Consider the following 14,542-nt stretch of genomic DNA (forward strand, 5'->3'; position numbering starts at 1 on the left):
GAGCTGAACCCTGGAATCAAGAGTGGTTCATTGGGTGTTAATGGCGACAGTCCCCTTTCAACTAGTTTTTGCAATTTATATTTATTTATTTAGAGATACAGCACTGAAACAGGCCCTTCAGCCCACCGAGTCTGTGCCGACCAAGAACCACCCATTTATACTAACCCTACAGTAATCCCATATTCCCTACCACCTACCTACACTAGGGGCAATTTACAATGGCCAATTTACCTATCACCTGCAAGTCTTTGGCGGTGGGAGGAAACCGGAGCACCCGGCGAAAACCCACGCAGTCACAGGGAGAACTTGCAAACTCCGCACAGGCAGTACCCAGAATTGAACCCAGGTCCCTGGAGCTGTGAGGCTGCGGTGCTAACCACTGCGCCGCCCATAATTGGTGTACAATATGAAGAATGTTCCACTTACAAATTTAATTATGAATACAGTACAACTGTTGGGTTTATAATGGATATTGGCATTTATACCTCATATCCATACACATACTATATGTACATAATCAGCAAGGGCAGGGATAACTACAGAACAGCTGCGTATTCCTAACAATTCACTTTTAACTTGGTACACTTTAATATAGTTTATTACAATGACAAACTATAACTGTTACATTTGAATTCTTAATTATTACAGAGAATGTAACAGCAGGTCAGCTCATGAAATAATTTCCTTTCTGCAACTTCTTTCCAACCACTTTTCCCTTAGTATATCATATGTGGGGAAAAAGGATTCGCTTCTACATGATAAACAAACAAAAAAAATCTCCCCCCACCCCCAACCTGTTCTTTATTTTTTGTATACTCTTCCTGACCCAAACATAATGTTAATGCTTGGACAAGAGCAGTTACCATAGAAACATTCCAAAGCTGTTCCAGAGGGTCGTCTTGTGGGTAGATTTGAAGTCATTCAAATCGATGCCAATCAATGGGAACATTCTTTCCAGTGCCAAGTAAATCCAACTGTATTTAAATCAGGACTGTACATGCGTTTACTTAACCTTTAACTGGCTGTTGATTTATTTCAATACACAGTACTAATCTCTATGCCGCATACCTAGGGTTAATGAAGACAACCTGCTAAATAGGGTTTCCTTCCCAACAAGTCCCAAAAAAAAGACTTCAATAGAGTGTCAGCACTTTTCCTCTTTGAACCCAAGCAAATCAGGATTTCTCCAGCAGACTGAAGTTTAGAAACATTTGTTTACGTTTCAATATAAACTGAGTCATTGTAGTGATAAATAATAGCTTGTCTGTTGGTTACCTTTACAAATGGTTCCACAAATTTGATCAAACACAAGCCTTCACCTGATTGCCAGGTGAGGAGTCAATAAGAATTCACCAAAGGCAAGGGACAAAAAAAACAACTATGTGCTGCAGACCAACATTGGTACGGTATGTGCAGGCTTCAAGGCTGTAATTTTACCACAGAAACAATCATCGTCTTATGTTGAACAGTGGTCGAGTGACATTGTGATCATTTTTTAATCTAAATCATGGTGAAGTGCTATTTCAGTTCAACTAAAATTTCTTCCACTCAAGTGTAAGCCTCTATTTATTTATGGGGCTTTCTCCAGTTGTTGGATTCAATATCAATTTCATTCATTAAAGATATTTTTCTATATCATGGAGTTAAAGTGCCACTTAATTGAGTCAAGCATTAACTAACTTGCAAATACACAGTAGGTTTAAATCTTTCTGAAAGATTAATTTGTTCTAAATATGTGCAAATTTACAAATTTTAAACCACCATGATGATGCACAGAAATGATAAATACAGTATTGAAGCAGTTATTGCTCACATCTGCACAGCCAGGACATATGCCTCGTCTCATCAAGGTTTCTTTGTCTTTCCCCAAAACTGCTGAAAACATCCAAAGCAACAGGTATTATGGCAGCTTTGTAGAGTGCAATCACATTTTTCTAATAATGTTAAATTGTGGTCAATAAGAGATATTATAGCAGCCAACAATTCCTTTTAGGTCTGCAGTGTAATATCAATCTGAAATTTTTTGATTGGCTCTCATGCTATTGGTTTTAGTCAGTGGATTCTTATTTTTCTTTGAAATGTGTTGGGGGAGCAAGGTGATTAGATATTCTCAGGAATATTGCCCTCTGAATACTTAAGACTGAAAGAAACGCGAAAGAATAAAACCAGTAAATGACAAGAGCGAAAACAACTATTCATTTCATCTCAGATACAGATCAACATGATACTTGGCGTTTAACAATGGTAAAATGTAGACTCAAAGCATTTGTTTCAAATTACCGTAGACAACACTTAAGTTTGCTGAGGCACTAACAAAAATGCAAGTAAGTTAGTCAAAAAAAATCCAAGTGGTCACCCTGGTCAACTGTATTCTTAGCAATCGCTAGGTGGTCAAACCACATTGCTGTGTTTACAATTATGACTCATACCCACTTGGGGCCTTTTCTCAAGTAACCAGTTAATCTGTTGTGTACAGTTATACATTCCACAGTTCTCGACTCAATTTCCTTCTAAAGCTAGCGGTACTAGGGAGCGCTGTTTCATGTTTGGAGGGCACAGAAATGTTTGATTTATATTTCTAAAATGTGATAGACTTATTTTAAAAATGTAATATTATCTTGGCTCTTCCAAGTCTCTTGCTTCTCATAGGAGTCTCTCACATTTTTTAGTTGATTCAATATGAACAAATGACTATATATCCATTTTCCCTTGTTTTTTAATCTCTTGCATGAAAATCCTCGGCGCATGCAGTTCTGTGACCTGTGCTCCATACTTGTATTATTATCTGCAGTGTTCTACATTTTAAATACTATTACAAAATTGAGTAACATATTGTTTATATAAGGTTCATGTGCTACAGGTGAAGGGAATAGAGGGTTTAAAGTTCTTTAAAATAATTAAATACTCACTTTGCAACATTTAATTCTCAGGAAAATTAAACTTTAAAAGGCAGATTCTGAACAAAAACACATTAATTTCTCTGAGAATGGAAATGGACAGAATAACAGCAGGTAATCCAGTTGTTAAAACTTTTAGTTCAATGACCTGTTGAAGTCAAACACTGAAACTAATGCACATTCTAGAAACGATCTGCTCTATCAGTAGGTGCTCCCGCTTAGGTTCCAGCACCTCTTGGAGCTGCATGTCAAATCCTAAAGCAAGCTCTTGTGTAATGGCTTCTTCAATTGTAACTGGAAAAGGGCAAATTAATCACAGGTTTAAGTATCTACTTTACATACTTCTTTCTACAACACAGCAATTTTAAGGACAGCTGTATTTTTAGAATAGAATTCAGAGTACATAGCTGTTGACATAATAAATAGCTTTTTCTTTCTTTAAAGATACTTCCATAAAGAAGTACTGAACAATTTTCTTGCCTGGACTTAATGAATTTATTATTCGTGAAATAAGCACAGTGGTAATGTCATGGAACTAGTAATCTAGAGGCCCAGGCCAATGCCCTGGGGACACAGGTTCAATCCCTCCACAGCAGCTGGTGGAATTTAAAGTCAATTAATTAATAAGTTCCATTAATTCCTAATAAAAATCTGGAATTGAAAGCTAGTCTCAGTAATGGTGCCATGAAACTATCATCGATTGTCGTAAAAACCCATCTAGTTCACTAATGTCCTTTAGGGAAGGAAATCTGCCCTCCTTACCTGGTCTGGTCTATATGTGACTCCAGACCCACAGTAATGTGGTTGACTCTTAACTGCCCACTGAAATGGCCCAGCAAACCACTCAGTTGTCAAGGGCAATTAGGGATGGGCAACGAATGCTGGCCTTGCCAGTGATGCCCACATCCCATGAAAGAATAAAAAAAGAAAAAAATTAACATTAGCAGTATTACTGGATTACCACATCAATTGCTACAATGAATAAATTAGCTCCTGACATACAAACTTTACAATGTCTCCCAACTTGCGTCCACTCACTTTATGTTAAAGAAAATATTGCTAATTTTTAAAGTTTAGTCTAACCCTGATTTATGGCAAAGATTACACTACATGGTGCACCAGAAGAAGATAGCAGGAAGGGAGATAATATATCCTTGCATTATTTGGGAAAGTATTACAGGAGAACTGCCTCCTAATGGGTGGGTCATTATGTTAACTGGGCCATGGTAGTTTATGTATGTAGTAAACAGTTAAATAAAAAGTTAACTTTATTTGGATTGAGGAAAGAACATAACAAGAATGCAAAAATTCCCACTGTGAAACAGCTAATTTATTAAATCTGGTGAGGAATTTAATCTCTGGTCCTTAATAGCTGAGAAAGGCAGCCCAGTATTTAAAAAAGCTAAAGGTATATCTTGGTTATGGTAAATTATGCCTCAAGAACAAAATTTGAGGATCCAATCCAAAATAGGCAGCAACAACATTTTTAAGTTCTTAAAATAAATAAAAAAGTGAGCCTCTTAGTAAACCACACAAATCCTCATTTGCTTTCCTGCAGGCAACAAACAGCAATAATTCCCTCTGTTAAGTATGTACTTTCATTGGAACTAAGACTAATTGTTCAAGATTTGTCTCTCTTTTGAGACTTTTTTGTACTTATGTTTTCAAAAATTAAAGTTTTTGAAGCATTCATTCAAAATACAAAAGCCATCATTGTTGCGAACTGTGATAGCAGCCATACTAAGCACATTCTGGAACAATCTGTTCATCCATTTTAATAGTGCTAAGTTACAAGTACCCTAAATCTTCCAAAACAATTACTTCATGGGCCCAACTTGCGATAGTGCAATAAAATATTTAGGAAGAAAATGCAAAATATCGACAAAGTAACGTGTTATATTAACTGTAAAAGCAAACAGCAACTTTGCTGAATTAAAGAGACACCATTAAATAGTCAGTAATCAGTGATGTCAATCTGTTTACACATTAACCAGAACATTCAGAGACATCCGTTTCAAAGGATGCACTTTGTGGCACTAATTGCAGCTTGCTCAAACTTACATCCTTTACAACAGCGCTTAATACTTTCTCTTAAGAGTCAAAAATAGGTGGGGGGAAAGGGCTATTCTGGGTTCGGAAATATAATGAAAATCAGTTTCATAAATCGGGGACCTTTTCTTTAATAACATCCTGCTTGAAGGCTGTGGAAAAACAGCAACAGAACTTTTCCTCTAATAACACTGACTCAGTTCAAAGTTTTTTTCATTTCAGTTCTCAAGTTCTTTGTATAGATAGCAATATTACATGCAGAATCAACAGACTACTGCTGCTATCTGGTTTGGTCATTAACTCTTGACAAAAACACTACAAAAAATGTCAAATTAATAAACCAGTGTCAAATTCTAGCCATCGTTCTGGATGCAGTATCCTGACAAATATTCTACAACTTATTGTTTTTACCCTTTTTATATCCCAGTTATTGCTGCCACTGAAGCTTGCAATCAAGCTTGACTACAGACAGCACTGAATTTTTTATAGCAAGTTCCTACATTTGCTCTATCGGTCTCCACTGGAATTCTGCCAGGTAAGCATGATGAACATCAGCAAGGACAGCAATTGTCTTTAGCATTTACAATATATGGTACTTCACATGTCTGATTTACACCTGCATCCTTAGAAAAAGGAAGGAGTTTAAAATGTTTCCAAATTCTGTGTGGCAGACAACAACTAAGTGTTATTTCTGAGACCAAACACATGCAGCTTTCGTTTCGCACTGTATTTGGAACCAAAAAAAAAAGCAAAATAGAAAAAAAAAGTATAGTTCAGTTCTTTACTGCCATTTGTGAAAATGTCAACGTTATTTTAATGGCCTACTCGAAAGCTAACCGCTATGAAACACCGAAAGCCACGGGAGCAGGCCTGCATACTTCAAAAGCCTAGATTTAACCACGAAGACAATGGCTTACAAAAAGTATTACTTTCATCCTACCCACATCTTTCTGACTACAAACAGCACTCCCAATGACTACATAGGTTTTTGTTATGCAGGAATAATCTGCGACAGTAACATTTAGCAGCTGAACACTGGAAGCACTCCTGGTGTTGAGGGACATCAAAAAAAGCAGGCACAATCACGCAGCTGTTCAATAAGGCTCTTGCGGTTTGTCACTGGACTAATTCTTATCATTTGCATAAACTAGGCCATAAATCTGTGTTCCTAATACTGAGAATTGAGTATGTCCCGGAGAGCTGGTGCTCAGCTAAGACAAAACCTACCCTTCGTTTTTTTTGGAGAAGGCGGTCTGTGTGGTAAGATAACACACTTGCTCAAGAAACATTTTACTCAGATACAATAGTTTTATATTTTTGTTTTAGAAGAATATGTTAAATGATGAGTTTAAAAAGTAACACCCATTGTTTTCTCACTCCTTATTGAGCTTTCATTTCCTTGATGTTGTCCACACAAGTACCCAAGGAACCAAGCAAGAGTACTTTTTTGAGATTTTTCTCTTTCACATTGCACCAAGGGTACTTTTCTACAGTATTCCCACTGGGGCCAGGCTGACTTATTTTGAAGTGGTGACCCTTATCAAACATCAGTGAGGGAGTGATTTCCACCCAATCACTGGGGTCGGATTCAAAGACTACTCTCCGTAGCAACAGCTCAGCCTCAGTACACAAATACACCACTGCCTAGAATATTACTGATTCAATGGATGGACAAAACAAACTTTAGTTGTGTCTTCCACACCCAACCCCCCCAAAATCCCCACCCGACCTCCCCAATTACCCCTAGTCTGGAAACTTGCTATTTTTTCATACTTAAAGATTTCCCATTGCTTAATCCTTACTAAACCCAGAGGCCTCAAAGCATTCAGTATGGTTTCTTTGCACTATCTAGCTAACAGTGTGGGTCATTAATTAATTAAGTGCTTTTAAAACAGCTGGTTTGGCCTAAATATTTGAAAGCGTTAATCAAAAATGCCTTGATTTCTGTATTTGTCACAGATTTGGAAATGGTACATTTTTTTGTTATTAAACAATGGTGAATGATGCAACAAGAACACGTTTCTGACATTGAGAAGAGAAAAAGAAACTTATATTAAATGTTCCGTAATCCCCGTTGGGGCATTTTTATTGCCAGTTCTTGGTTAGACCACAAGATGGAGCAACTAACAAACATGGACCTCCCGTGTAATGGGGGTGGTGGGGTGGCTAGCAATGTAGGGTAAGGAAAAGCAGAAGTAATTTCCCATCGGCTAATTGTGAAGGAGCATTTATAGCGACCATGGAAAATTCCAGTGCCCTAAATGCTACAAATCGGAGAAAGCACCATAGTAGAGGATCACAGCAATCAGGCCTAATTGGAATAACCGAAAAACATAGAGACAAACAAAGAGAGAGGGGAAGCGAGTGGACATTGGAGCACAGGTGAAAATAAATCCCAGTTTAATAAATATACCACTTGGTGCTTGCAAGAAAGAGTTCTACTGATATGACGAAACTCAAAAGTTGATGTATGAATCCTTGAAATACTTTGTTGGATCCAGTGAGTTAGTAAAAATTAAGTCCATTTGGACTACTGATACAGAAACTATCCTTCTATCTTTCATGTTAATCTGCTATTTAATTGCAGGGTACATGTTTCACTGACTGATTTTGAATGCCAATCATCGCTGCATTTTTTTCCCTCTAGGAGTGTCAACATTTAGCAAATGCAAAAGCTTTAAACCATATTGTTCTCACCAGCATTTACACCATGACTACCTAGAGCTTCTGTTTGCCAGGAAAGGATTGAGGGAGTTTAAAAAAAAATGTTGGCAGTGTATTTGGTCACACAAAAGAGTAAAGTCAGGAAGTGCCAATGCAAGAACACGTCACTGCAACTAACTCACTTTAAAAAAGACAATAAAACGTTCCCCATTACATTCATTTTTGTTCTAAATGGTTTCATAACAGAGAAAAGTAAATCTTCAGTATTTAGTATTGTCTTTATGATCTTTAGCAAATAGAGTTATCCACTTTTTTGTTTTGTTTAACTATTTAAATGGGCGATATTTGTCAGTTGGCAGCTGTTTCAGTCAAACCCTGCCTTAGAGTACCAACATATAGTATGGTTGTGCAAAGTTTGACAAACTCCACATTCGTTCACAGCACAAAATGAGATATTTAATGAGCTAACATCTATAAAAAGAAATTACAACAAAATTTGCAATGTTGAACTTTTTCTCTATTTATTATTGCCGTACCTTTTTAAAAACAAAGTAAAATTATGACTCCTGGTGAGATCATTGAGAGAACTGGTTATGAGGAGTTACCAATTGAAAACGTTAAGATTACTTGAGGTATAGCCATTAATCCAGGGTGCCTCACTCACCGTATCGGTTTAACAGTGTAGATTAATTCAGTTTCCTTGAACTAACATCACAACCAGTTACTTGACAAGGTCATCAAGCCCTTATTGCTTAGTCAAACTTTAAAATGAGTTAACAGAACAATACAAAAGGAAACAAAATCAAAAAAGATGTTCAACATTAATTATAATTATTTTTAACAATGTAGTCTTTAAGAAGGGGAAACCACCTCTTTAAAATATCTCCTCTCATGTCTGAGGAAGGGACTCAATCACTACTCAAGATTTTGATCTTTTTCTAAAAAGAAGAAAATCAAGGCATTTTTTAAAGTGCTTGAGGTCCATGAAAGGCCAGAGAATGGAGATAACATTTTTGATGTATGCAACCCAACAAAATTTGACTCTATAAAAAGAAACAGTATCCATTTTGTAGTCTTACAAGGAATACATTTAATACCAGTCAGCCATCACGTAGACACTTCACAGCGTTCTCAAGGCTTCTAATAAAAGTCAATCAAAGCAGATAATGGCAAAACTGCAAAGACTGTACTTTACTGGCCCATAAAAATATAGTTGAAAAAACATTAAAAAGGAGATGTTGGTATAAAATCTTTGTTTAGTACTTTTTAAAAAGGACTCGGGTGGTTTGATCTTTATTAGTTTTGAATAACAATTGTCACTGGCCAAACAAAAAGCTACCGCCGCGAAAAAAGTCTGCAAAACAATTTCTCACTTTGTTCTTTTTCTTGAGATCTTTTGTTCACTCCAGCAGGTTTTGTTTTTAATCCAGCAAGAGGATTTCCAAATTAACTGCCATTTGTGAGTGTACAGACTAACCAGACATAATCTTCAGAAAGTGGGTCAGCCTGAAGCAGCAGAAGGCGCGTCAGGTGAATAAAGTTTCAACATGTTGGATATCGGACAGTTTGGCACAAGCTACCTTCCAGGACAGGGTTCAACGCAAGGAATTTATACTGAAAGAAGCATCTGCACCACTTGTTCAATTAACACCTTTGCGGCCTCCACCCCCCACCCCGACACACAAACACACATACACAGATAAAAAAAAAAGAGGAAAGGAAAATAAATTAAATTAGTCTATTCAGCAAGTCAAACTGTATCTTTTTGTTGGACTAAACTGGTGGAAATTTAAAAACTGCAAAACAAATCTGATCTATAAAACATGTCCCTTTTCATGTATCTCATCGTTTCTCAAAGGATTAATATATCCGCAATAAATTTAGTCAAAATGTTGATACATTAGATTACAAAACAGTATTCATTTAAAGACAGTTTTGAAAAACATTGTATATAAAATGAAATTTGAAAGGGAAGCTACACTTTTGAAAAAAGCTGGGAAATGCAACAAAGAAGGTTCCATTGCTATAACTGATTAAAAAAAAACTATTGCTGAAGTTTAAAGAATTAATGCCAGGTTTTCAATAGAGAATATTAACACTAACAGCTTCCAAAACTAAACTATGACATCCAGTCACTGTCTGGGTCTTATAACAGACAGCAGAAGCGGATTAGAGCCGATGTCAAAACATGCTCCAATCCAAATGGCTGGGGTCTCCCAGCAGTGAAGCCAAGGCTCTAACCAAGTGAAACGTTCAGCCCTGCTGTGTACTGCACTGACCACAACAAAGACTGTGGTTTCTACCACACTCACCCTAAATAGCTGAAAATTATTGTTATTCATCATGGCATGGAAAGAAAGGGAAATGTAAAACTGCGGCCATGCAAAAGTGGGGGAAATTGCCCTCGTGATATTCAAGGCTTTGTTACCACCAGATAAAATTTGTGGCTGGTAATGGCTTACATACTAAGGATCTTTAGGGAGTCCAGCAATTTGTGTTTGTGGGTTTTGAAAAAAGTCAAATGTTCTTCATTATTGCAATTTGCTGCAATTATTTCATACGTTTGTGCTCGACTGTAAATAATGATTTTAAAATTGTGTAGATCAAACATTTTAAAGTTTAAAAAGTTCATTCCTGCAACTATTCATTTCTTTAAAAATTTTGAATTACTGGAAATATTTGAATACTAATTATATCTCAAATCTAAAAAGAGATATATTGACATGAAATTAGCAAAGTATTTTCTTATAAATAATGCAACAGTATTATTGCAGTTGTAATTGAGAAATAATTTACAATCACGCAAAAAGGAACACAAGAAAGTACAGGACTGGAAAAGACTCTATCGTCTATCTAGCATGTCCCAAAAACTAACAGGCCTCATTCACTCATTCCCTCCCTCAAATTTTTATCCAATTCTTCCTTAATTTTTTTTTCAAACATGTGTCTCCACGGGCAGTCTATTCCACATGCTCTACATAAATAAGTTAAACCTAAACTCTTGGTGCACCTTTTAAACCTGAGCCCATCTCCCCTGGATCTACAGTTTGTAGCAACCTCTAACATGTTTAGCATAGATTTTATATAATATATATATAAAATATATACACATGCAGACACATAAGGATTGCGTCAATATTTGGGCAGAGGTCTCCTCATCTTCTTGATTTTGATTGTCCCTAACAACTCAGAACATTTCTCCTAACTTCTGTAATTCTGACAGCATTAACTTTAGTCCTGCAGCCCTTCACTGTAATCAATATTTGTGTACTATAGGAATGTTAATTGTGAATGCGGAAAGCTGGAGCAGGTCTAGAAATGATTTCAAGATTTCAGTCTGAATATATCTAGCTTCGCTGATCACCACATTTTAACACAGGTGGTAATGCATTACTATTGGCATTAAATATAACACTGATCTAAAATTCTAGGCGAATGTCTTTTTTTGATGATAGCATATGCAAAGGGATTAGGGAATACATTCATGTTCAGCAAAGAAAATTCAGCAACAGAATGGTTAACAGACCCAGTAAAAATATATAAGGTTACTTAATTAAAAGAGTAATTTTGATTCTTGCAACTCCTTATTCACCTTTGAAACAATTTATAGATCTCACTCTTGGTGGTCAGGGTAAAGAATTTGACAGCGATTCATGGGATACACCAGAACAACATTTCATCAGATTTCAACACTAGATTAAAATGAGTTATAATGAAAATAAGCATTCAACATTTGATGATCACTTTTTTAAAATATTCCTACTGGTAATGGAGGTTAAAACACACCTTTTTCTAGGTTGTTTTTATTCCACTTAATGGCAGAAAAAAATGAGAAAAGCAAGGGGCAAAACAAATCTTTAAAAGAAACTTCTAAATGAAAACCAGCCAACGCTGCATCTAAATTCTCATTTCACTTAAACTTGACTGAAGGATTCCCTTAACTCTTGGACTCGATTTCAACCCAGTTTCCCTTTCCACAAGTTGTTTGCACAGGCAGTGGGTCACAACAATACTGACAAGCTGAAGACAGCACTCGCATGAGTGGCCACTAATAAGCAAAGATCACCGTTTATCTAAGAGGTCAAATGCCTGGTGGCTGGGGTCACGACCTAAACAACTTATGTCATGACCCTCACACGTGCCTGGACTGATGCCATTCTGACTTGGGTCAGCTGCTAATGGTATAGGCCATAAATTAGATTGTGCCTCTTCAAAAGAAAGTTTGCCTTCCTCCAGTGCAGTATCTTTCTAGGTTGTCACTTGATGGCTGTGTGGGGTATTGGACTGACAAAGGGAATCAATGGGTACAAAGAGCTTGTCTATTAACTAACAAACTAAATGAATAGATAACTGGATCATTTAGGAATGTTCAATGCACTTCATTAATACATTTCAATTATCTAAGTTTACGAGAGGGTTTTTCAAAGGCTATTCAGTACTGTTAAGAATTTCGCAAACATTAAATGATATTTTGTCATTACCAAACTTTTAAAATCTAAATTATTTTAATCTTGGTAAAATGCATTTGATGATTATATTTTTTTCAGTTATCGGTGGTCCTGCAAGACCACAATGGCCTGTTTAATCTAAAGACTGATTGCTAACATTGCTGATAATTTTCAATTATACCCCACGTAACTTTACCAAATGCCACTACAATTCTGAGATAATCTGAAGTACATAAAAAATGTAAAGTGTTTATTCCTATAGTTGTTGGGCTGTGATTCTTATTTCATTTCCACACTTATTCCATAAAGGGAGAGTTCTCTGGAATAGGTTTGAAAGTTCTTCTGCTAATCTATAATTAAACCTTTAACATCCTAAACAAATAGAAACTCAGGCCAGGTGGCATAACACTAGTCACTGGTACTTTCAATATTACAGATCTTTCGAGCAATCCTAATTTAAATCAACTGACAGCAAACAATACCTGAATTCACGCCATAACACATTCCAAAGCAAAAGTGTTATAGTTTGAGTCAAAAGAAAACAATAAAATCAAAGTGCATTATTGATCACAGTTTCATATATTTGTTTAAAAAAATGTATACTTCAAATACACCAGAAATACCTTGTGGTTTTCCAACAATCACTAAATTGGTTTTAATTACAATAGGTCGATTAATAATATTCACAGTAAAATATTTCTCCACTTCAAATTGTTGATTATTTGTAATTAGCTGCCTTGGTTCTTACACAGCTTTGTATTATTTCCAAAAGGCTGATGCATTGCTGAATAGCTATTTAAATTTATTTAGACAAAAGATTGAGAGAGATTATTTACCCATTCAATGTATTGAGCACTTGTTGAAAAGTTCAATTATCTACACTAAATTTCAGAACTGAAAGCACCCCTTTTTAATTTTAGAAGAAAATTGTTTGATTTAATAAAAACCTATCAGCGATATAATCGCTGCTCCCTAAAACATGGCGCTTCAGATCAGACTACAGGAAAGAGCCAAGCGTCAGCGAAAAAAAGTGGCCACGTATTCCCATGTTGGCTTTGGCATGTTGGACAAAGCACTTTTTAGAGTTCATGCTTTCTGCCAACACTGGCAGCTGCTCAGTCCATTGAAAACTCCTGAACCTTCCAAGCAGGCCAAAAACGGATCCAGTAGATTTTCTGCACACAACTCTGTGAGCATCCAATTTAAAAATACATATTGTTTAAAAGTACTGTGTATGTTTTGTTCCATTTATTTCAGTGAACATGTGAGTACACTATATTTACAGGATTATACATTTTTGTTGTGTTTAATCCTGGCACATCCCTCCCCACTTCGTATTTTTAATAAAAAGTGGCATGCAATGTGTGAAGTGTAATAGAATTGATTTTCCGAAGTATTTTGACTGCTTTGGCACGTCAACCTTTAGCAGTTATCTCTGTGTTATTTCCAGAGCCAATGGCCACAAAGCTGACTCAAGTTTCTAATCTGCCAAAGCACTGCTGGCTTAGGACAAACAAAACTACTAAAGGTGGCAATAACAATCATAAAAAAGCCTAAACACAAAATGTTTCAGAAAAAAAATTACTAAACTGTAAAGGTTTTTTTTTAAAAGGACATGAACAAAGCTTGCTTGATGCTTTTTCCAAATGCCTGATATTCTGAAGATCAGTGATTTGCAGTGACATGGTTGCAACAGGAATAAGTGCAAGGCTTTGCACAACACTAGTTCATGTTAAAAGTGGCAAACACCAACAGTAAAACCCTAAGTGTACAAGAGAATCAGACAGCTGAATCATTTCTTGCATTCATTTTATTCAATGACCACTACCTGCATTCTCATGATGTACCTGTAAATAGAAGAATGTCTGAAAAGAACAAAAGATCTTTATCAAGAAAGTTGGTGCAGAACATGCTGCATTATTCTGTCACTGTAAGCATTGTGTGGAATCCAGAGTTTGACACTTCACTTGGGCAGCAGACAATTGCAGTACAAGACACCTCAGTTCTTAGTTGCAGATTGCCACTGCTACACCCAAGCAGGCATAACTCATGAGCCTAAACTCTGGCGCATTGATTGACCCAATTTTTCAAACCAATGGTCACGCTTTTTGAGTTGTATGTGCTTTGTTTTGTATATTACACATTCCCACTAAAATTGAAGTAATTTTTTTTAAACACATAAAATGTACTTCCTGCAGGAATTTTCAATCTTCCATCGTAGGCTGTGAAGGGTGGGAGGGGGAAAGAAAGAGAGAATGCTGATTTGATCCTAAGGAAAAACTTTTTCATGAAGGGCATGAGAAACACAGCTGGAAAGTTTAACAGCAGTTTTCAGATCCGGCCTGTTATGACCATTTGTGACAATTATACAAAAAAGCAAAATTGCTGTTTAAAATCATAAATTGTGTTACCCACTTTAGGCTGCACTTTGTAACAGGACAGGGTCTAGATTTCTATAAAAGCATGCAGTAGAAAGTTACCTTT

At 36.3% G+C, this 14,542-nt stretch overlaps 1 protein-coding gene across 14 annotated transcripts in view; it reads right to left on the reverse strand.

Annotated features, from left to right (window-relative positions):
- Positions 1-14,542, reverse strand: part of nfia (nuclear factor I/A) — a 516,334-nt gene that overhangs the window by 491,621 nt on the left and 10,171 nt on the right. The window lies entirely within an intron of this gene.

This window comes from Heterodontus francisci, chromosome 8 (genome assembly GCF_036365525.1).
Source record: "Heterodontus francisci isolate sHetFra1 chromosome 8, sHetFra1.hap1, whole genome shotgun sequence".
In the NCBI taxonomy this organism is placed as follows: Eukaryota; Metazoa; Chordata; class Chondrichthyes; order Heterodontiformes; family Heterodontidae; genus Heterodontus; species Heterodontus francisci.